Here is a 25,506-nt window from a genome sequence, read left to right as displayed (position 1 = left end):
CATCTCTCACTTCAGTCTGCATTTGAAATTGCCCTTCTTTTGTACTTATTTAATTATAATTTTCCGCATTTATAATTTCGGATAGCCGCCTTTAAAAAATTGACTACCTAATTCCGGGATTCAAGGCCGACACATTGTCCAAGAAATAACCTAATTTTTTAGGGTTGCTTGTTGCACACCGCTATCAAGAGTTGGTTGGTATGTTAATAGGTTTTAGTGGTCTTAGACAACAGGTTTCTTAAGCCAAACCTATCCTTCAACTCATTCCTAGAAAGGTCCTATTTCTTAGAATCTAGGAGAACGGTTTCTCATCCATCTGTAATAAGTAAAGTAAAGTAATCGCCTATTTTTTCAGGCGGGGCTTATCGTCCAACTACCAATTAGGTGTCGTGGACGGAGGCGACTAGCAAATCGTACTTTACTGTAAATTTCTTTTATTAACCATTAAATAAAATCCAAGGCCTAAGACCGGGAATTGAACCTAGTACCACAATATATATTAGCTTCGCAGGTCTCGCCTCTAACCGCTCGGCTACCGTGGCGCCTCCATCTGTAATAAGATTCGTGGTATAATACATGTGTTCCCATTGCCGCTGAAATTCAAGAGTCTATACTGGTTGAGAAAGGAAGGAAATCTATAACTTAAGAATGTTATTCTAAATCGGGGCAATTTTGTGAAGCGTCTGAAATGTAAAATAATAAATAAATTAAAATTTCAGTTAAATAGTCTAAAACTTTTAGCTATAGACACTTAAATTTTTTTAATATTTGTCATCCCAATTCATTATGAATGTTTGGAGATATACTTAATACTAAAAAGACATCAGAAATGTTGGTTTAAAAATCTTTAGCTTACGGCAGTGCCAATTGTTAATATTGGAAACGTTAAATCCTCTATGGGTTCCGGAACCTCTTATATTCTCGTTACCATCTTATACCATCATAAGATGCGTAACTCCTAGAATCTAAGAACAGGAAGTTAGACTTGAATCCGAAATAATTAATTCATGAGATCTAAGTTCTAGATAAGTAAGTTTTATAATTTATGGAGTCAAAATATACTCATTTGCAGAATGGTTTTACTTATAATTTATCCTTTACATCTTAGACAATTTTTTTAATAAAGTTACGCGTGGCAAATATTGGTTGCTAAGTGGGACAATCGCTCTAACAACACTCTCGGACTTCATGTTATGCTAAAAGATAGTATCAACTGTCCTGTTGCCAAAAAAATAAAATAAAATAAAATGTCAAACATTTGTATTAGCGAGCTACTAGATATTAGAACGGGTTTTTAGTTGTACCAAAATTGATTTAGAGCCGAGTTCATATTTTGTGCCGCTTCACTAACCTGGGGAAGTTACAGGCCAGCTGGCTAAAATGTTAAATGGTTCTTGAAACGATCCCAGGGAACAATGGTAGATTTATGTAGGACGTCGGGTTTATTTCTCCTCCTTCTAGGCTAGATATATATACACGTATACTACTAACCTTACTGACAATATACCATTCCAGTAACTTAGAGGAAAAAGTTGACTTTATGAGCCAGGAAATAGATGTGTAGAGGGGGTAGATTTGAAAAGAAGGATTTCGTGGGTTCACGGGCGATGGTGATCCTGCTATTATATCTATAATTATAATCACTTTACGCTCAGAAACGTAGCGTTTTTTAATTTTATTTTTTAACCTCACTATGTAAAAATATACTTAATACAAATATAAGGGGAAAATGTCAATTTTTCAACTGAACGCCCTTTTATTTCACGCTTCGCATCTTCTTGGAGCACACAAGATTCTGAAAAAGAAAGATGGCTGAAAAGGATATAAAACAGAATTAGTTTGCCAGGTATTTTGGTAAACAATTTATCAGCTACTTGTGCGAACCATTCGTTTGTCAATAATCTATTAAATTACTTTTAATAATCTTTTTACTATTAATAATCTATTAAAGTAATCGCCTACCGCTTCAGGTGGAACTTAACGTTCAACTACTAATTAGGTATAGTCCTAATTAGGTGTAATTAGGTGTAGTAGCCCTTTAAATGCAAAATTGTGTAACAGTAATCATACTCGTAGTGATGAAATTATTTGTGATCTATTTAATTTAATGGACTCTAATAATGTTCTTCATTTTTTATTAGATCGCAACAATATTTGAAAATATTACAAAGAAATATTTAGATATGTATTTGAAATGTAATTTAGCGAGACAGGGAAATTTACAGAATTTACTATTTATAAATAGTATAGAAAAAATGAATATATTATTTTGTAAATTCAGCATTGAAGTTCAAAGATTTTTCTGATAGTTTGTAAGTTTTATTTCTTTACTAGCTGTACCCGTTCACACGTTGCTGTGTTTGAACAAAAAGGCAGTTTTGATACCTCAAACATAATTTATTAATGATCAAATGTATACAATACATCGAAATAAAACAATAAAATTATCCCTACTTCAAAGTACAGTAGTGTCCTTGCAAAGGTAGCATTTCTACATAATGTGAAAAATTCAGTTAATGTTGTTGGAGGTGGTGACATTGCTCTTGCAGGTACATTTTCTGATGTAAAGTACATACGCTGTCCATTTTCTGCTAAATGAACAACCGTTGGATATCGCTCATGAATGGAAAATGATAAAATACGCCATACGGCCTCATTGCTACTTATGAAGCGTCCCAGTTGATATTTGGTAACTTCATCGTTAGATGCAGTTGTATTTTCCACTCCAAACACTGCCATATCGCTTCCTTTGTTCACATATTTGCAAATATATTATCGCTTTCACTGAATTGCAGTACCCAACATTTATGTGTGCGTTATGCGTTTTTAGTAGTAATGGAGAATATGGTGCTACCCAACGATTATCAACGTCAATAGTATTGTTGAGTACTTTTAGTTTAATGGATTTTCCACCATCCTCGGTATAATTTATTCTCGTATTAATAATTGCAAAAAACTCTTTTTCATGGTTTTCATGGTTACACTTTCAACAAATATTACTAATTAAATGTTATTTTGATATTTTTGGGATATTTGTTCGGGAGCACCTAGAGCCCCAACTCTGATTTTAAAAAAAAATTGCAAAAACCTTCCCGGGGATATACCTAATAATTTCCCAAATTTTCACGGCGATTGGATGTATGGTTTTTGAATCTATCGAGTACAAACAAACAGACACGCATTCATTTTTATATATATAGATTATTATTCTTATTATTATTATTATTATTATTACTATTACTATTTAATACAAGTAGGTAGGGTAAAGTGCCCAAATTTCGTCCCTGCGCCTAATTCCGTCCCCTTATTTAAAACAATCGCCAAGCATTGCACACTAATGGCAATTTTAAGAAAGCTACATTGAGGCAACAGTAATCGTTTGGAAACGTCAACTCGGAGAACGGTTCATGTCCAGCCGAGTTTTGAAGTGTTTGTATTTTTAGTCATAATGAGTTGTTATATTTGGTAGTGTTTCAAAAACGTATTCCAGTCTTTTAAAGGTTCGTTAAAATATTGATGTTGCTTAGGGCATGTCACATATTGTCTTTGTTTTGAAATTCTGCAACGAAACCCAGTTCATTCATGTGTTGTTTCTATAGTGGTGGCCATCTTTAAAAATGTAATTGTTCCTAATTCCGTCCCTTTAAGTAGTCTAAATTACTTTTATTTCATATTTGAAAAAGTAATAGAAAACAGTTGATTATTTGCTTTCGATTTATATGGCAAACGTAAGCAATGAAATGCTAAGACAATGGTAGAAGCAGTGAAGGCGGTGAGAAAAAAAAGAAATGGGATACAAAACGGCAGCAAAGACATTCCAAGTTCCAAGAGCAACGCTGAAGGATTATGTCCAATCCTCATTAGTACCAGAGGATATGGTTAATAGAAATATTGGCCGACCAACAGTTCTGCCCAAAGTCATCGAGCAAATGCTTGCAGAATACTGACAGTCTGACAATAGAAAAACCTTCTACGGGTTAACTGTCGGAGACTTGCCTCGTATGGCGTTTCAGTTAGCTAAGGAAGAACAATTTGCCTCACCTTTTTCCTGCAACAAAGCAAAAAGCGGGTTGAAAATGAGTACGGCTATTTCTCGAACAAAAGACATGCCAGTTTTTTCACAAACAAAAACAATTATTTATAAATGTTTATACCAGAGTACTTACTCTTTTATTTATTATTGATTTGTATCCTATGATTTTAGTTATTTTCATTTATTATTGTTGTACGAGGGTCGTTTGAAAAGTACGTGCAAAAATAAGTGTGTAGTGATGTATCCATGTTTCATCCACAGTGACGAAACGACGCTTAAAGTCCTGCGGATTCTTCTGGAACAGCTGCAAACCGTCCTTGCAACACTTCACACGATTTCGTTTTTGGTCAAGCGTGAGCAATCGCGGCACCCATCTTGCGGATAGCTTTGTCATGTCCAAATGTTGATGCAAAATATTATGTACCCGTTCATTCGAGATGCCCACAGCACTAGCAATCTCACGCACCTTCACTCTTCTATCATCCATCACCATATCATGGATTTTATCAATGATTTCTGTAGTAGTAACCTCAACAGGGCGTCCAGAACGTTCAGCGTCACTTGTGCCCATATGGCCACTCCGAAAATTTTGAAACCACTTATAAACTGTTCTAATCGAAGGTGCAGAGTCACATTAATGTTTATCAAGCTTCTCTTTAGTCTCCTGAGGCGTTTTGCCTTTCATAAAGTAGTGTTTAATCAACACACGAAATTCTTTTTCGTCCATTTTTTGAAAATCACTCGACTTCCTCGATTCAAACGAATGCCAAACACAAAGAAATAGACCGATCTGGCTGAAACTTGGTGTGTGTTCTTCCAAGAGATGCTACTAACTAAACATAACCTCGATACGCGCCAGTAGTGCTGTCTCTCTGACTTAGCACGGACTTTTCAAACGACCCTCGTAGTTAATGTTGTTTTGTTGGAAGATTTATAATTATTTTTATTTTTCCTGTTTTTTATCTTTTGTTTTGTTGTTTATTATTATTTTTTACTTTTTTGTTTGCCAGATTATGCGTTTTATCTGTCTTGTATGTATTCAAGAGATCAAAACTCCATTTTGTATGGGTCTCCCCAAATATGAATTAAAAACATTATTATTACGATAATAGAAGCCTCTTTAGCAGGAGATCAGACATTTCATTCTCAGCTCTGGACCATCATTTCTCTACAACCCAAGCAAAATGAATTGTTGATTGTTGTAAATCTGAATCAAATCAATTATTGTGATTATCGCTAATTTATAGGGTCATTCCATGTCAAATCAACACAAAAAAAAGACCATTTTTGACCTCACCATCTCGGATTTTCTTGAAATTTGGCACATGTGTACTATTGGTATAGACTTGGAAAAATATGAAATTTTATTGTGATATGTCAACTGGTTTATGAGTTACAGGGCTGTAAAGTTGCCAAAAATGAGCTGAAAAACAGGGAGTCCCGTGTTTTTGAATTACTGTAGAAGCTTTCCTAATTGAGCTACAGACTTGGGATTGATGTCATTTTATAGCATATATAATGCCCTTTCCTGTGATATGCGACACCATATGGGTTAGGATAAATAAAGTTTGTTAAATTTAAATTTAAATTTTAAATTTTTTAAAAAGTACATATTTTAAAATTTTAAAATTAATTCCATGAATAGCTAGGAGTGTTATGAATCACTGGGCAAAATATTAATTTAGGACGACAATGGCTTCATTGTTAAAAAAATTTAAGACTAAAGCTCCTTTTCATGGAAAATATATTTTAATAAAATTAAAGTAATAAATAAATTGAAAATAGTAATAATGAATCAATGAATCATAATTAATAATTATTAAGATTTAAAATATTGATTTTGAAATCATTTTTAGAATTAATAATTATGATTACAGTAATAATCAAATAAATTATAATATATTATTTTAATGAAATTATGCAGTTAATCAAATTATACAAAAATAATTCAATTCAATATCTTTGTTCAAGAACAGTCTTCTTTGGCTGAGATAACAGCCTCTTTAAGTTGGTTTAGGTCGGCAAAGGGCCTTGTGATGGCGTAGGGGGTTCGGTAAAGAGACTGGCAGCTCGTGCCAGTTTGCAACGATTCTATGAAAATCAAATCTAAATTTCATTACAACTTTTTGAGTGGGCAGTAGAAAACATCACCAACATAGACTTTGCATATTCAACCCAGGAAGACTATGCTGAATCTGAGTGTTTTTAAAAAAATCGGTTTGCTCAAGCATTGGCTATTAAAGGAACACAGCAATACCACCATGCTTTCATTCCCTGAAGTAAATCCAAAATATTGGTTAAAAACTTTTCTATGAACTCAGAAGCTTGCGAAATGGAAGTTTCAAAATTCCCTGATAAACTAAAATTAGCCGACATATCAGGTTACGTCAGTGTAGTCTATAAAGAAACTGGTGGCTTGGATATGTTTTAGAGAAAAATGAAGAACTTGATGAAGTAAAAGTAACTTTTCTTCATCCAGCTGGACCCTCTAAATCATCTCGTATCCAAGAAATGCTGATATTCTTTGGGTCTCAGTAGTGGATGTTTTGATAAAAATTGATCCTGTGACTCTGACTGGAAGAACTTACATATGTCCTACTAGAAAGTGATGCATGTCAAACAAATGAAGCCTTTTCAAGCTTAAAATAATAAAGAGATCGTATTACTTAACAGTATGTTTTACTTTGGACTTATTAGTGGAATTATTATTAGCATTATTGTATTAACATGAATTCAGAGTTGAATTAATCGGATTGGAGCTTTAGTCTTAAATTTTTTTAACAATGAAGCCATTGTCGTCCCAAATTAATATTTTGCCCAGTGATTCATAACACTACTAGCTATTTATAGAATTAATTTTAAAATATTGTAAAGTTTTTCCCCAAAAAAAACTTTACTTACACAACTAATGCCTGCCACTAGTTACGTTAAATATGTGGGTTTGATTAAATGATAAAACTCGCTAAAGTTGTAAGTAATAACCTGATTTATTAACACGTTAACATTACTCACATTAACATTTACTAGCAACTAACGCTATTCATTACAGTCACCATTTACAGCAGTCACAACAGTTTACTGTTACTTACTCACTTCGTAACGCCACAAAACTGTTCCCCGACTGACCACTGGTCCGCACTGCACCGAATTGCACTAGTCTCAGCTACACTATCACAGCTCTACTCATCAACTGACTAATTGCCCAACTAGCTACCACTGAAGCACTCCGCAACACTGACTCTCCAAGACTAACTCATAAACTTGACTAATAACTATAAACTCTAATAACTCCTTAAAACTTGCTTAAAAACTCTTAAAAACTCAATTGAAAACTGACTTCTCCAGCTGTGTCGGCCTCCTTTTAACTGCGTGCCTCCCTCCAACTGGGACTGCCCTCCTCCAACTCTCTGAGCATAAGTTTCCACGCCCTCCTGACGTTCATTGGTTGGAAAACACATACCGCCACCACCTCAGCTGGGGCCGCCCTCCTCCTACTCTCTGTCACGCTCCTACCTGTCAATCACTGGCTGGGAAAACACATATGCCACCACCCCAACTGAGGCCTTTCTCTTAGCTGGCTTTTACACAGCGGTGGACCGCTACGGCTACGGTCACTAAACTTGAACAATCTAGCCCTTTCCTTTCTAGTTCAGGTAGAGACGGCCCTTTTGTCTACACTGTGGTGGCCTGTTACCGACTTTGGTCGCTTAACCCCTAGAACAATCTAGGCCTTTCTTTTCTGCCACAAGTAGATACCGCCCCTTTTGTTTATGCAGTGGCGGCCTGTTACTGACTTTGGTCGTTCAACCTCTAGAACAATCTAGGCCTTTCTTTTCCGCCCAGGTCAACTTCGTTACACTGCTCCCCTCTTAGAACTGTTCGTCCCGAACAGAAGTCTCCTTCGTGATGTTGGGCAGCAATCGGTCCAAGTGTACCACCTTCATCTTGGATCTGGGCGTGCGTTGAATCCGTTACACCAGGTCGTTGAGCCGACAGGCAATGGTACAAGTTCCTTCCCAGCAACTTAGGAGGTTTTCCCTTTTTGCGGACACGCTTGTACGACAAAACTTTTTCACCTCTCCGGAACGTTCTTCCAAAGACCTGCCTATCACACGATGTCCTCGTCCGGTCGCTGTCCAGTCTCCTCCTGCCGCGCATCCCTCCACGTACAGCTCTCATCTTACGGCGACGTTTCGCAGCACAGCTATTCACGTCCGACTCTTCAGCTTCCAGGCTGCCAAATAAAACGTCACTTGGTAGTCGACGCTCCCTGCCAAACACAATGCTTGCAAGCATTCGCTCTGTGGTCTCTGGAACTGTTGAACGGTACGCCATCATTATAGGGGGTGTATGTACATCCCAATTCTCCTGATGTTTATTCCCCAAAGATCTCTGATGACCTTCTAGGGTCCTGTTGATTCGCTCCAGCGGCATCGTCCGTGTTCTCCTGAAGCCGACGATCTGGTAGGCCGCCGATGCTGCAGCTGCCGTTGACGCATCCTGATCTGCTACGACGTGGGCCTCTGTCCACTTACTGAAGTAGTCCACTGCAACCAGATTACAGCACATTCTTCTTCTGCAATCAGGAGAAGGTCCTGCCATATCGCAGGCTATCCTCTTGCACGGAGCTCCTACCTTGTATTGTCTCAGGGCACCATGGGTTTTAATGTGAAAAATAAATTTTCTACAGTTATTTGAAAAGGTACCATTTATTTTGTGCCTCTTTTAAATAAAAAATGAATTTAGTCATAATTTTAAAAACGTTAGTTTTAACAACGTTCTGATAACAATGAATTTAATTTTTTTTATTTATTTTATTTTAGAAATAAAATTACTACAGTAACTTGCACAACTACAGAATTTTATCAAAAATCTTGTGTACATTTATTTCGAGTGATTGCATCCCCTATTTGTAGTAGATGTCTTTGAGGCCGGAATGTCTAAATATAAATGAAGATGCTGAACTTTTCTCAAAAATCCAATTATGTACGCCATCCAATTAAAGTTGTGGAACTTTTTCCATTCCATGGCTCCTTTACATTGGGCCCTAAAGGTATGCCAAGTATTGGTATTGATTTTGTATGCTTAGAATTTACTTCATTGATCAAATTAACGTTTTTTTTGTTTTTTTTTTGGAATCTTTTACTGCTTGTTAAGAAATCTGGTTGAGATGCTAACTGAATGCAAGCAAACAGGGGATTATGAAGTTCACTACGTTGTAAAGAATTTACGTGACTCGCGATTTAGCTGAGAAAATAGCAACATTTAGGTTTATTAGGTTCGTAGGGCTAGAGTACTGTAACAGAAAGCAACATGGACCGGTAGTTTGTTGGAGAAAGAGTAGAACGAACTAGTTTTATAGTTGTGAAGGGCCGAATGAAATAGTGAAATATAGTAAAGTAGCCGCCTCCACCGCCTCCAAGCAGAAAACAGTGTGGAGGCGTAAGGCATGTCGTGATTATCATGACGGCTCTATTCTTATCTATTAATAGAGCAGAGTGGTTTTGCGTTCGTGACCGCTTTACAACAAACCCAGCGACCTTACCCTCACCCTGGCTGGTCTTCTCTGGCAACTTCCTTTTTAGACCTTATATCACTGGTGATGACCGTAACCCCCCCCCCCCCTATCACTCCTCCTTCCTCTTGTCCATCCCTACACTAACACTAAATATCAAACAAAATATAATCCGACTGCTATTATTTCTGTTTACAAATTATATTCCAACTATAAACTTGAAAATTGCATGCACAAGTACCTAACTTTACCAACTTGTTAAGCTTTGGGTTTTATTAATTGTTTTTTATTATCTCATTTACAATTTTGTTTATTCCTTGTTAATTAGTAATTTATAGTCCACATATCTGCTTTCAGCAATAAAATCGTCTTACATCGCAGATTCTCTTAGTCGTGCAAAGAGTTCTGAACAGTTTCTATTGTATAGAGCTCTTATGGAGGTTGAGGAGGAGCCCAGAAGATTTTGCGCGCCTCACTCTGATGTCAATATGAATTTGTCCGATTTGAGTCTATTGCTGAAAATTAAGGGTGAACTTTTGAAGCTAAATTCGGTTCCTTGTATAGAGAGGGATTATCAGGAGGAATTATGTAATATGTGTTTTTTCAGTAAAGAAAATCTTCATCACTTTTTAGTAGAATGTCCCGCTCTAAGTGATTTGAGAAAACGGTTCCTTGGTAGTGCCACTCTTCAAGGGAGTGACATAGTGCAGATGTTATCCTCCAAGTCGTGTAAACCTTTGCTTGAATATACTCGTAGGGCTATGGTTTTGAGGAAAAACTTGACCTCCTAATACTTCTCATGTTTATAACTTAAGTTATAAAGTTCATTTATTTACTAATATTTTCACTTCCTTATTTATATTTTAAGCACTTCATATAACTTCAAACTATTTCTATCTTTCTTGTATTTAATCTCTTATTTAAATTATTTACCTCCCAGTAAAGATCACATATGTATCTGATAATTATTTACACTATTCTTTATTTAAAATCCAGTATTTAATTTTAGTTAATTTTATTGAGCAGAGTAATAATTTTTTATTGTGAAACAATTAATTTTTTCTTTTACTTTGACATTAATTGAGTTAATCTTGTTGAGATAATTTGTTATTTCAATGTCTAGCAAACTCTGGCAGACGGCGTTAGCCATGCCTATTAATACTGTTACTAGTCCACATATCCTTTTTATATCTCTTCATCCTCGTAAAAGGAAGTGTTGTTTTTATGCACTTTTGGTTTTTTAATCAGAGTTTCACCGATAGTACGAGGGTCGTTTGAAAAGTCCGTGCAAAGTCAGAGAGACAGCACTACTGGCGCGTATCGAGGTTATGTTTAGTTAGTAGCATCTCTTGGAAGAACACACACCAAGTTTCAGCCAGATCGGTCTATTTCTTTGTGTTTGGCATTCGTTTGAATCGAGGAAGTCGAGTGATTTTCAAAAAATGGACGAAAAAGAATTTCGTGTGTTGATTAAACACTACTTTATGAAAGGCAAAACGCCTCAGGAGACTAAAGAGAAGCTTGATAAACATTATGGTGACTCTGCACCTTCGATTAGAACAGTTTAAAAGTGGTTTCAAAATTTTCGGAGTGGCCATATGGGCACAAGTGACGCTGAACGTCCAGAACGCCCTGTTGAGGTTACTACTCCAGAAATCCATGATATGGTGATGGATGACAGAAGAGTGAAGGTGCGTGAGATTGCTAGTGCTGTGGGCATCTCGAATGAACGGGTACATAATATTTTGCATCAACATTTGGACATGACAAAGCTATCCGCAAGATGGGTGCCGCGATTGCTCACGCTTGACCAAAAACGAAATCGTGTGAAGTGTTGCAAGGACGGTTTGCAGCTGTTCCAGAAGAATCCGCAGGACTTTAAGCGTCGTTTCGTCACTGTGGATGAAACATGGATACATCACTACACTCCTGAGACCAAAGAACAATCTAAACAATGGGTTACCAAGGGGGAATCTGCGCCAAAAAAGGCGAAGACCGTTCCTTCGGCCGGAAAGACTGTCTTTTGGGATTCGCAAGGAATAATCCTCATCGACTATCTGGAAAAGGGTAAAACTATTACATCGCTTCGCTCGCTCGTGCGTGCAAACCCTGCCTCGCGTGAGGAAAAGTACTACTTTCCACACGTGTTAAATAAATAACTATTATTAATACCTTAATACCTATAGTTACAAAAGTTCAATTTGCTCTTTCACGATTTCAGTAATATTAAATATTTTATAAAACAAAATATGGATGAATGTTTTTCATAATATAATAATACTTCTTTCTATAAATAATATTTTGATTTTCTGTTTTAGGTACAGCGGATGCGGTCTGCGGGTGAGCGGAAGTGAGGGACAGGGTTACCACCCTCAGCGCTCCAACAGGTCGTACTACTCCTCAGGTGGGACTTTTTTTTTCTGAAAATTTTATTTATTTTTGAAAATTCATTATGAATTCATGTGTATTGTTTAAAAATTTTTCTTCTGGAGTCATCCTCCATCATTTTAGTATAACTAAGTAAATTAAAACGTTTGCATTTCAGAAACTTGGTTCCATTAAATTACTCAATTTTAATTTGACTTATAATTTTTTTTTTTTTTTTTTTTTTCACAATTCGCTTCACTTTATTTTTATATTTACAACTGCAACAATTGTTGCACCAAGTAAATCTGATCTTATTGGTTCAGTTCTCTTGAAAAGTCATGGTTGGAGCAATCACCCACTGGCGAAACTCCTTCACAATGATTTAATCACAGCAGATCTCTAGGCCATTTTCGCTTCAGTCGACGAGGAGGATTGTCTGGAAGGTTTAGAGAGGAGAGTTGTTGGACAAGAGGATTAGGATGGAGAGCTAGGAGGCTGTGAAATTTACGGTAGCGAGACTTTATTAGGTCAGTGACGAAAGGGATGTGAAGGTCGGTGTGTATTGTAAGGTTAGAAATGTAGTAAGGAGCATTCAGGATTTTCCGTAGGATTTTTGAATGTAGTGTCTGCAGGCGTTTGGAGTTACGAGGATTTGGTTGAGCCCCACACTTCTGCTCCGTATGTCCATATGGGTCTTAACAGTGTTTTGTAAATTGTCAGTTTGTGGTTCAAGTCGAGTTTGGATCTGCGGTCAAGTAGTCTAGTAAGTAGCTTGTAGCGTCTGTTCACGTCTTGTCGTTTCAGTCGAGTATGTGGGTTCCAGGTGAGTCTCTTGTCAATGTACAGTCCTAAGTATCGTACTACCTCAGCTGGAGGAATCGTTACACCGTTCAGGTGAACTGGTGGACTCGCAGATTTTCGTAAAGTAAACCTAATGTGCACAGATTTTTGTTCATTAATTTTTATTTTCCATTTTCGGAACCAGGTTTCAAGAAGATTTAAATGGATTTGACTGTTCTGACTGGCTTGTATCGGATCGGAGTGGGAAGAAAGTATGGCAGTATCGTCAGCGAATGTTGAAACTATTGTATTTTGAGATAGAGGTAAGTCAGCAGTGTATATTAGAAAAAGAAAAGGGCCTAGAACGCTTCCTTGAGGGACTCCAGCTTTTATGGGTATAAAGGATGAGAGGGCCTGCTCTTGACGAACGCGGCAGTAGCGATCGGTTAAATAAGATTTTAAGATCAAGTAGTAGGTGAAAGGAAGATGATTTTTAAGTTTGTGCAGTAAGCCCGAGTGCCAGACTCGATCAAAGGCCTGAGCCACATCGAGAAAGACACCCGAACAGTACTGTTTACGCTCTAAGGAAGAGGATATGGTATCTACCACACGGTGCAGCTGTTGAGTTGTTGAGTGAAATGCGCGGAAACCAAATTGATGTTCAGGCAGCAATTCCTCTATTATAGGGATTAGACGCCTTAGCAGAAGCTTCTCCAGTATTTTCCCTAAAACAGGTAAAAGGCTTATTGGACGATAGGAGCTAGGTTGCTGTGAAGGTTTATTGGGTTTCAGTATCATTTTCATTATGGAGTATTTCCAGAGCATTGGAAAGTAAGTCGTTCGTAAAACTGCGTTGTAGATGTAAGTTAGAAAGAGAATACCACTTTTTGGTAAGTTGCGTAAAATGTTACTAGTTATGAGATCATAGCCAGGAGATTTTTTAGTCGGTAGTTGCTTAATAATGTACTTTACGTCTGAGGGATTAAAGGCTTTAGGAGGTAAGGTGAGTTGTAGGGGTGAGTCTAAGTCCTCTTCAATGTTAAGTTCGTGCAGCTGATCGTTCATGTCTGGATGTGGAATAAATACATTAGATAGGTGAGTGGCAAAGAGATTAGCTTTGTCTTGGTCTGTTTTCGCCCAGGTGGAGTTGTCATGCTGTAGAGGAGGAGAACAGTCTTTGTATGCCAGAATTTTGCGAGTACAGAACCAAAGAGATTTGTCTGATGTTGTTAAGGATGATGTGTATTGACTGTAAATGTCTGACTTTAGTTTGTACAGTTCCCGTTTGAGAAGTCTCGTTAGTTGATTTAGTCGTCTATGTTCGGATGGATATCGGGTACGTTGCCATCTTGCTCTAGCTTTCCTTTTCTCTGTCAGTAAAGTCCTTAAGTTTAGAGACAGTAATATGTTCTGGGGCGCTTTTTTTGGTTTTGGAGGAGAGGTAGCTGTCCAGGCTGCTTGTTGAATAGTTTTAGTAAGTTGGTCGACTGCTACGTCTATGTCTTCTGCAGTTTTTAAGGCCGTGCGTAAATCTATTTGCTTGTCAACGATATTCCTGAAGAGGTCCCAGTTTGTTGGTCCAGTGATAAGTGAAGGAGAACTAGAATTGAAGGTGGGTTGAGAATTTAAAGCCAGTAAAACGGGAGAGTGGTCAGAGGATAGGTCAAATGTAGTAGAAATGTCACAAGAGGAAGAAAGTACTCTAGATGAAATGAAAATGTCTAAAATGTCTGGTGATTTCCGTGGAGATGTAGGCCAATACGTGGAATTAGAAGGTGAAATTACGGAATAGGAAGAGGTTGATAGTGAGTTTAGAAGAGTCCGTCCACGTGGGTTTGTGACACGACATCCCCACTGCTGATGTTTTGCATTGTAGTCCCCGCCCGCTAGGAAGTGAGAACCAAGAGATTGGAAAAAGGAAAGGAAGTCATTTTGAGAAATGGTTTTGTTGGGAGGACAGTATACTGCTGCTATTGTGATTTGGAGAGGTAAGATATTTAAAGAAATGGAGGTAGACATCAAAGAGTCAGTGGGAGAGCTAGGATTCACGTAATGTGATAGAGATCGACGAATGAGAATCGCTGTTCCACCTTGAGGTCGGTCTGCAGGATGGTCTGTTCGGTAGATTATGTAGTCCTTAATGTAAAAGTAAGTCGTACTCGTAAAGTGTGTTTCTGTAATAAGTGCTATGTCTATTCGTTTATTGTGCAGTAAAAGGTCCAGTTCGTCTTTGTGGGCACTCAAACCATTGGCATTCCAGAGAAGAAAGAGGAGAGACTGTTGTTTTGATGGAGTGTTCATGACATCTTGGGCAGAATTTGGGTGACTACTGTAGTAAGGAGAGTTATCAGTGGGCTGATCATTGTTTTAAAGTCACTGAGGAAAGTGGTTAGAAGTGAGGTGATGTCAGTCGCTGCTGGTGGAGGAGGTACAAAGTGAGAAGTCGAAGGTTTATGGCTTTCTGCTGTGGCTTGAGCGTAGGTTTTGGACGAGTGAGCTAATGGGGAAGGAGTTGAAATTTGTTGAGAAGGAGGCTCAGTAATTGGAGGAAAATCGCTTGGCCTGGATGTTGGTGATGGCTGATTTCTTCTGTTTGTGACAGGCGATCCTCTTCTGAGTCGTTGCAGTTCCTTGTGGGTGTTGCATCCGAGGTAGCTTGCAGGATGATTTGCTTGGCAGTTGGCGCACTTTGCTGGTTCCTCTCGGGGTTTAACACATTCAGTGGACCAATGTGGTCCTGCACACTTCACACACCTTGGGAAGTGGTTGCAATAGGATTTGGTATGTCCAAATTCTTGGCATCTCTTGCATTGAGGGATTAGTCGTTTTTTAAAAGGTTCTTACACCTTGATTCTGGTGTAAAGGAGACTGTGAAGTGAGAAGATCTCTTCATTATTGGGACCTTGATGTAAGTCCACAAAGAACAAAGGTAGAGGAATCTTGGTAGTAGTACTTATGACATTTGTTACATTTTTGACTGAGAAACCTAGTTTCTCCAGTTCCTCCTTAATAATAGTGACGGGTGTGGTATGGTGGAGATGGCGGAGAACCACTCTGAAAGGCTTGTCCTCTTTTAATTGGTACGTATGGTAGTCTGCTTTTTGTGACATTAGGTATTTAACGATTGTTCGGTACCCTTCAACAGTGCAGGCGGTTACCATGGTGTCGCTAGCTCGTGCTTTACAAGAGAAGTTATTATCTCCGACTAAGCTGGTGAGTACTCTACACATTCCCACGTAGTTGGTTATATTTTTAATAAATATTGGAGGCGGTTTTGATGTTTTCTCTTTTTCCTGTTCAATGATATTATTTTCTTCGTCGATATTGATAGGTAATGGTGCAAACGGGTTTGCAGTAATGAAGCAGGGTGACTGTTGTACACCACTGCTTGTTGAGACAGGATGATCATGTACTGGCGCTGAAGCAGCATCAACTGATGAAGGCAAAGTTGGTTTATTGGATGGTTCGCGTATTTTCATTGATTTAACTTTGCGGCTCTTCTTCTTTTTAAAAATAATAATAATAATGTTTAAATTATGCCTTATAAAATTTAAGTTAGTTGATTAATTTGTATTTCTGAACGTTGGACAGAATCTTTTTTTTGGCATTGGCTTTCGCCATACTGGCTGTATCGTCTAGGTGCTTATCACTAGAATATCACTCACTCTCCATTCTTACTTATAAATACACATTCATCTCTCTTCTATGTACAACTATTTACATAAACTACAGCTAATGGATGGATCAGTACTCTATATTCCAGCCATCCTTATAGCTTAACCGAAATTAAAATCACGTAATTCTTCTCTAATCATTTTCTTCCATTCATTCCAATCGGCTATAACTTTTAAAATACACTCCTATTTCTTAGATAGCTCTGCAACAGATTTAAGCACATAGATGTTGGTGGAGAATATTATGACTTCGTAGCGAAATGGTGCATCTAAATACCTGTATATGTCGTCAAACATTCCTTTCCTTTCTACTACATAACGTGGACATATCATTATTATATGTTTGAAATCCTCCTCCTCATTGCAATCTACGCAAAGAGGAGAGGGACCTTTTGTTGATCCTCGCTTGGACAGAATAATGGAACTGAAATGTAGAATACGAGGGTCGTTTGAAAAGTCCGTGCAAAAATAAAAACTACTTAATTTTTTGGGGTAAACCTTTTTTATTTTTCAACATAGTCTCCTTTTAGGCTTATACACAACGCTGCTCTAGTTTGTTGATCCCTTCCGAATAATAGGATTTGTCCAAGTCTGAAAAATAGCCATTCGTTTCTGCAATCACCTCCTCGTTTGAATAAAATCTTTTTCCCGCCAGCCATTTCTTCATATTGGGGAACAAATAGTAGTCCGAGGGAGTCAAGTCTGGAGAATAGGGAGGATGTGAAACGAGTTGGAACCCTATTTCCATTAATTTTACGACCACAACTGCTGAGGTGTGAGCTGGTGCGTTGTCGTGATGGAAAAGGACTTTTTTGTGGGCCAATCGTGGGCGTTTTTCTTGCAGCTCGGTTTTCAAACGGTCCAATAACGATGAATAATATGCACCTGTAATAGTTTTACCCTTTTCCAGATAGTCGATGAGGATTATTCCTTGCGAATCCCAAAAGACAGTCGCCATAATCTTTCCGGCCGAAGGAACGGTCTTCGCCTTTTTTGGCGCAGATTCCCCCTTGGTAACCCATTGTTTAGATTGTTCTTTGGTCTCAGGAGTGTAGTGATGTATCCATGTTTCATCCACAGTGACGAAACGACGCTTAAAGTCCTGCGGATTCTTCTGGAACAGCTGCAAACCGTCCTTGCAACACTTCACACGATTTCGTTTTTGGTCAAGCGTGAGCAATCGCGGCACCCATCTTGCGGATAGCTTTGTCATGTCCAAATGTTGATGCAAAATATTATGTACCCGTTCATTCGAGATGCCCACAGCACTAGCAATCTAACGCACCTTCACTCTTCTGTCATCCATCACCATATCATGGATTTCTGGAGTAGTAACCTCAACAGGGCGTCCAGAACGTTCAGCGTCACTTGTGCCCATATGGCCACTCCGAAAATTTTGAAACCACTTATAAACTGTTCTAATCGAAGGTGCAGAGTCACCATAATGTTTATCAAGCTTCTCTTTAGTCTCCTGAGGCGTTTTGCCTTTCATAAAGTAGTGTTTAATCAACACACGAAATTCTTTTTCGTCCATTTTTTGAAAATCACTCGACTTCCTCGATTCAAACGAATGCCAAACACAAAGAAATAGACCGATCTGGCTGAAACTTGGTGTGTGTTCTTCCAAGAGATGCTACTAACTAAACATAACCTCGATACGCGCCAGTGGTGCTATCTCTCTGACTTTGCACGGACTTTTCAAACTACCCTCGTAACTGTATGCAAGCTTGGAGCTTTATCTTTAAAAAACAAACATTAAAATTACAGAAGGTTATAAAACAAATTTCAGAGATTAGCGCTGAATGCTTCCAAGGAATTATTGTAAACACGAAGGTACTATACTCCCATATATCCACGAAATGTTCAGAATTGTTGGAACAATTTGGTTTTCGGCAAAATAATTGGGCAGAATAACTATCTCTTCAGAAGTATAGATAAATATAATACATATGTTAGCTTACAATAATAAAGGAATAAAAAATATAGAACTGCTAATATTTATTTGATATACTTACTTAAGGCTTATTTATTTGCCTACCTACCTCCTAGATTCAAAAGTTTATTGTGTAGTTAAGAAAATCTGTGTTTTATTCACATTTTTTGGCATATTTCTCTAATTAACTAAAGAATAACACACAGATCTAAACGCGTTAAACGAAAATCCTCTCTTTCGAAATTGGTACCTAACACTCATTTAAACTCGTATACCATTTTCTTCTTTTTATTTTATTATTTATAATGTAAATTTAATATTTTTGAATATAGTTTTTAAATTAATTAATTATTAAATTACACGTTTGCAAAAAATGGTCCTGTTTTTGATGATTCTGATCAATTATATTCTTATGGTAGGTGAATTCCTTTCATAATGCCGACGCTATTTTGAGGCCTACTTTTTTGCAATTAATCACAGATTTCTGCATCAATTTTTAACATAACCCCAATTATTGTATACCGTTCGAAAGGTGATCGTATGTAAATGTTTTTCCTGAATAGTGCACGGTTTTTTCATATAAAACGTTTTTGAGAAAAATGAAGTCAAAGTTTTTGGAAAAAATTAGAAACTTGCTATTTCTTATGTTTGGACCACAAAGTGAAATACTTAATATTATTATTTTGAAATATAAATTAGCTTATTTAAAAGGAAATTTAACCTTCTTTCTAATGAGCTTATTAAAATAGCTGTAGCTATAATAGTTTGAGAAATATAGACAACTGTTTGCTAAAAAGTAGTGGTACGTTGAAAAAACATAAAATTAAAAATATCTACAAAACGGAGCCGAATCGTGCCATAGTTTAAATAGAATTTTTTGTTGCAAATGATGCCCAGAATCGCCTCCCGAAGTAACGGTAGTCTTATGCTGAACACCCTGTATATCTATTGCTCCTATTTAAGACTCATTGATATTTTTAGAATTAAAAATTTATTAAATTAACCTGTAAAAAGGTGTACTATTGGGATTACTGCAATTCTTTTTTTAGAAAATTTAGCATGGAAAATGAAAATTCAATATCTAGTTCGAAAGTGCATCAAATTCCGCGTCAAGCATTCAGATTTGACGTGAAATTTAAAGATTTCAGACCTCATAATTTAAAAGAAGATCAAATGAAATTGAATAAGTTTATAGTCACTAAAAGATATATATTGTTTATACAAATAAAAGTTTGAAGCGAAGTTTTATAGTCAATTTTACAGTTAAAAAAATTTTAGTACAAAGTGAATACTCCAGTTGAGTATAAAGTTGCAGTAAATAGATTACTGGCTTGCACATGTCACTAACATCTGCACTCCGCACTTCTCTAGCCGGATATTTATAGTATTAGCCAAGTTTAGTGAACGCTCAACTTCCTTCTAGTCCCATATAACTTATAATTAAATTTCCAGCGCCATCTTACTATTTCTGTCTTATAGGATTTCCTAGACATAAACTAGATCATTTTAATAAGGTCAAGGAAACCACATTATTTAAAATGTTAACCAGAATTAAACTTATTATTTCTCTTTTATCAGATAGATGTCTGGTTGTTTTATTTAGCTGCTAATTGAAATCTTATTGTGCATAGGATCATATTGGGCCATATTCTTTGTGTACCAATTGTTGAAAATATTATATTTTATGTAATACAAAAGAGGTTATCCGTAAAAATAACTATAAATAATAAACAAGCTATTAACATACATTTTCCAAACGTTGTAATTACTTAACATAATAGTTCTGAGCCACGAAAAATCGAAATTAATACTAGACTTTTTTCAAACAACTTACACTGTGAAGAGAAGTGGCCGTTGGTTACGAACCCTTAAAATTCTAGTAGAATAAACTTAGTTTCCTTTTCCAAATTGTCAATTTTTATACTCAGTTGTAAGCTTCTTTTGTATATAGATCCATAAATTGAGAAGATATAGAGGGTTGAAAATTTTTTTGGTCATGAAATCCTGTAAAATTACGGCCGCTCTATATCTTCCTCTGTAAACAACATATTCGTATGAAATTTTGTTCTCTCATACACTTTGTTTTCCTCAGTTATAAGCTATAGTTTATTTGTGTACAGATCCATAAATTGAGAAGATATAGAGGGTTGAAAATGTTTTGGGTTATGAAATCCTGTAAAATTACGGCCGCTCTATATCTTCCTCTGTAAACAACATATTCGTATGAAATTTTGTTCTCTCATACACTTTGTTTTCCTCAGTTATAAGCTATAGTTTATTTGTGTACAGATCCATAAATTGAGAAGATATAAAGGATTGAAAATTTTGTGGGTCATGAAATCCTGTAAAATTACGCCCACTCAATATCTTCCTCTGTAAACTACATATTAGTATGAAATTTTGTTCTCTCATACACTTTGTTTTCCTCAGTTATAAGCTATAGTTTATTTGTGTACAGATCCATAAATTGGGAAGATATAAAGGGTTGAAAATTTTGTGGGTCATGAAATCCTGTAAAATTACGCCCACTCAATATCTTCCTCTCTAAACTACATATTCGTATGAAATTTTGTTCTCTTATACACTTTGTTTTCCTCAGTTATAAGGTATAGTTTATTTGTGTACAGATCCATAAATTGAGAAGATATAAAGGGTTGAAAATTTTTTGGGTCATGAAATCCTGTAAAATTACGCCCACTCAATATCTTCCTCTATAAACAAAATATTCGTATGAAATTTCGTTTTCTTATACACTTTGTTTTCCTCAGTGATAAGCTATAGTTTATTTGTGTACAGATCCATAAATTGAGAAGATATAAAGGGTTGAAAATTTTGTGGGTCATGAAATCCGGTAAAATTACGCCTGTTCTATATCTACCGCTGTAAACAACATATTCGTATGAAATTTTGTTCTCTCATACACTTTGTTTTCCTCAGTTATAAGCTATAGTTTATTTGTGTACAGATCCATAAATTGAGAAGATATAAAGGGTTGAAAATTTTGTGGGTCATGAAATCCTGTAAAATTACGCCCACTCAATATCTTCCTCTGTAAACAACATATTCGTATGAAATTTTGTTCTCTTATACACTTTGTTTTCCTCAGTTATAAGCTATAGTTTATTTGTGTACAGATCCATAAATTGAGAAAATATAAAGGGTTGAAAATTTTGTGGGTCATGAAATCCTGTAAAATTACGCCCACTCAATATCTTCCTCTGTAAACTACATATTCGTATGAAATTTTGTTCTCTTATACACATTGTTTTCCTCAGTTATAAGCTATAGTTTGTTTGTGTACAGATCCATAAATTGTGAAGGTATAAAGGGTTGAAAATTTTTTGGGTCATGAAATCTTGTAAAATTACGCCCGTTCTATATCTTTTTCTGTAAACAACATATTCGTATGGAATTTTTTTCTCTTATACACTTTGTTTTCCTCAGTTATGAGCTATAGTTTATTTGTGTACAGATCCATAAATTGAGCAGATATAAAGGGTTGAAAATTTTGTGGGTCATGAAATCCTGTAAAATTACGCCCGTTCTATATCTTTTTCTGTAAACAACATATTCGTATGAAATTTTTTTCTATTATACACTTTGTTTTCCTCAGTTATGAGCTATAGTTTATTTGTGTACAGATCCATAAATTGAGCAGATATAAAGGGTTGAAAATTTTTTGGGTCATGAAATCCTGTAAAATTACGCCCGTTCTATATCTTCCTCTGTAAACAACATATTCGTATGAAATTTTGTTCTCTTATACACTTTGTTTTCCTCAGTTATAAGCTATAGTTTATTTGTGTACAGATCCATAAATTGAGAAGATATAAAGAGTTGAAAATTTTTTGGGTCATGAAATCCGGTAAAATTACGCCCGTTCTATATCTTCCTCTGTAAACAACATATTCGTATGAAATTTTGTTCTCTTATACACTTTGTTTTCCTCAGTTATAAGCTATCGTTTGTTTGTGTACAGATCCATAAATTGAGAAGATATAAAGAGTTGAAAATTTTTTGGGTCATGAAATCCGGTAAAATTACGCCCGTTCTATATCTTCCTCTGTAAACAACATATTCGTATGAAATTTTGTTCTCTTATACACTTTGTTTTCCTCAGTTATAAGCTATCGTTTGTTTGTGTACAGATCCATAAATTGAGAAGATATAAAGGGTTGAAAATTTTTTGGGTCATGAAATCCTGTAAAATTACGCCCGTTCTATATCTTCCTCTGTAAACAACATATTCGTATGAAATTTTGTTCTCTTATACACTTTGTTTTCCTCAGTTATAAGCTATAGTTTATTTGTGTTCAGATCCATAAATTGAGAAGATATAAAGAGTTGAAAATTTTGTGGGTCATGAAATCCTGTAAAATTACGCCCACTCAATATCTTCCGCTGTAAACAACATATTCGTATGAAATTTGTTCTCTTATACACTTTGTTTTCCTCAGTTATAAGCTATAGTTTATTTGTGTACAGATCCATAAATTGAGAAGATATAAAGGGTTGAAAAATTTTTGGGTCATGAAATCCTGTAAAATTACGCCCACTCTATATCTTCGTCTGTAAACAACATAATCGTATGAAATTTTGTTCTCATATACACTTGGTTTACCTCAGTTATAAGCTATAGTTTATTTGTGTACAGATCAATAAATTGTGAAGGTATAAAGGGTTGAAATTTTTTTGGGTCATGAAATCCTGTAAAATTACGCCCGTTCTATATCTTCCTCTGTAAACAACATATTCGTATGAAATTTTGTTCTCTTATACACTTTGTTTTCCTCAGTTATAAGCTATAGTTTATTTGTGTTCAGATCCATAAATTGAGAAGATATAAAGGGTTGAAAATTTTGTGGGTCATGAAATCCTGTAAAATTACGCCCACTCAATATCTTCCTCTGTAAACAACATATTCGTATGAAATTTGTTCTCTTATACACTTTGTTTTCCTCAGTTATAAGCTATAGTTTATTTGTGTACAGATCCATAAATTGAGAAGATATAAAGGGTTGAAAAATTTTTGGGTCATGAAATCCTGTAAAATTACGCCCACTCTATATCTTCGTCTGTAAACAACATAATCGTATGAAATTTTGTTCTCATATACACTTTGTTTTCCTCAGTTATAAGCTATAGTTTATTTGTGCACTGATCCATAAATTGAGAAGATATAAAGGGTTGAAAATTTTGTGGGTCATGAAATCCTGTAAAATTACGCCCACTCAATATCTTCCTCTGTAAACTACATATTCGTATGAAATTTTGTTCTCTTATACACTTTGTTTTCCTCAGTTATAAGCTATAGTTTATTTGTGTACAGATCCATAAATTGAGAAGATATAAAGGGTTGAAAATTTTGTGGGTCATGAAATCCTGTAAAATTACGCCCGTTCTATATCTTCCTCTATATCTACAGAGGAAGATATAGAGCGGCCGTAATTTTACAGGATTTCATGACCAAAAAAATTTTCAACCCTCTATATCTTCTCAATTTATGGATCTATATACAAAAGAAGCTTACAACTGAGTATAAAAATTGACAATTTGGAAAAGGAAACTAAGTTTATTCTACTAGAATTTTAAGGGTTCGTAACCAACGGCCACTTCTCTTCACAGTGTAAGTTGTTTGAAAAAAGTCTAGTATTAATTTCGATTTTTCGTGGCTCAGAACTATTATGTTATTCGTATGAAATTTTGTTCTCTTATACACTTTGTTTTCCTCAGTTATAAGCTATAGTTTATTTGTGTACAGATCCATAAATTGTGAAGGTATAAAGGGTTGAAAATTTTTTGGGTCATGAAATCTTGTAAAATTACGCCCGTTCTATATCTTTTTCTGTAAACAACATATTCGTATGGAATTTTTTTCTCTTATACACTTTGTTTTCCTCAGTTATGAGCTATAGTTTATTTGTGTACAGATCCATAAATTGAGCAGATATAAAGGGTTGAAAATTTTTTGGGTCATGAAATCCTGTAAAATTACGCCCGTTCTATATCTTCCTCTGTAAACAACATATTCGTATGAAATTTTGTTCTCTTATACACTTTGTTTTCCTCAGTTATAAGCTATAGTTTATTTGTGTACAGATCCATAAATTGAGAAGATATAAAGGGTTGAAAATTTTGTGGGTCATGAAATCCTGTAAAATTACGCCCGTTCTATATCTTCCTCTATATCTACAGAGGAAGATATAGAGCGGCCGTAATTTTACAGGATTTCATGACCAAAAAAATTTTCAACCCTCTATATCTTCTCAATTTATGGATCTATATACAAAAGAAGCTTACAACTGAGTATAAAAATTGACAATTTGGAAAAGGAAACTAAGTTTATTCTACTAGAATTTTAAGGGTTCGTAACCAACGGCCACTTCTCTTCACAGTGTAAGTTGTTTGAAAAAAGTCTAGTATTAATTTCGATTTTTCGTGGCTCAGAACTATTATGTTATTCGTATGAAATTTTGTTCTCTTATACACTTTGTTTTCCTTAGTTATAAGCTATAGTTTATTTGTGTACAGATCCATAAATTGTGAAGGTATAAAGGGTTGAAAATTTTTTGGGTCATGAAATCTTGTAAAATTACGCCCGTTCTATATCTTTTTCTGTAAACAACATATTCGTATGGAATTTTTTTCTCTTATACACTTTGTTTTCCTCAGTTATGAGCTATAGTTTATTTGTGTACAGATCCATAAATTGAGCAGATATAAAGGGTTGAAAATTTTTTGGGTCATGAAATCCTGTAAAATTACGCCCGTTCTATATCTTCCTCTGTAAACAACATATTCGTATGAAATTTTGTTCTCTTATACACTTTGTTTTCCTCAGTTATAAGCTATAGTTTATTTGTGTACAGATCCATAAATTGAGAAGATATAAAGGGTTGAAAATTTTTTGGGTCATGAAATCCGGTAAAATTACGCCCGTTCTATATCTTCCTCTGTAAACAACATATTCGTATGAAATTTTGTCCTCTTATACACTTTGTTTTCCTCAGTTATAAGCTATAGTTTATTTGTGTTCAGATCCATAAATTGAGAAGTTATAAAGGGTTGAAAATTTTGTGGGTCATGAAATCCTGTAAAATTACGCCCACTCAATATCTTCCTCTGTAAACTACATATTCGTATGAAATTTTGTCCTCTTATACACTTTGTTTTCCTCAGTTATAAGCTATAGTTTATTTGTGTT

General features: G+C 35.7%; 1 protein-coding gene across 4 annotated transcripts in view; it reads left to right on the top strand.

Moving 5' to 3' along the window:
* Positions 1–25,506, top strand: part of rho-5 (rhomboid-5) — a 319,932-nt gene that overhangs the window by 17,878 nt on the left and 276,548 nt on the right. For all 4 annotated transcript variants that reach the window (XM_074141083.1, XM_074141082.1, XM_074141084.1 and 1 more), the window contains one exon: positions 11,867–11,952. The gene's annotated coding sequence lies outside the window, so the exon portion shown is untranslated. The remainder of the gene's footprint in view (positions 1–11,866; positions 11,953–25,506) is intronic.

This window comes from Rhodnius prolixus, unplaced genomic scaffold, assembly GCF_049639745.1.
Source record: "Rhodnius prolixus isolate KJV_2025 unplaced genomic scaffold, Rpr scaffold_6, whole genome shotgun sequence".
Taxonomy (NCBI): domain Eukaryota; kingdom Metazoa; phylum Arthropoda; class Insecta; order Hemiptera; family Reduviidae; genus Rhodnius; species Rhodnius prolixus.
This window is presented reverse-complemented; position numbering and strand designations above follow the sequence as displayed.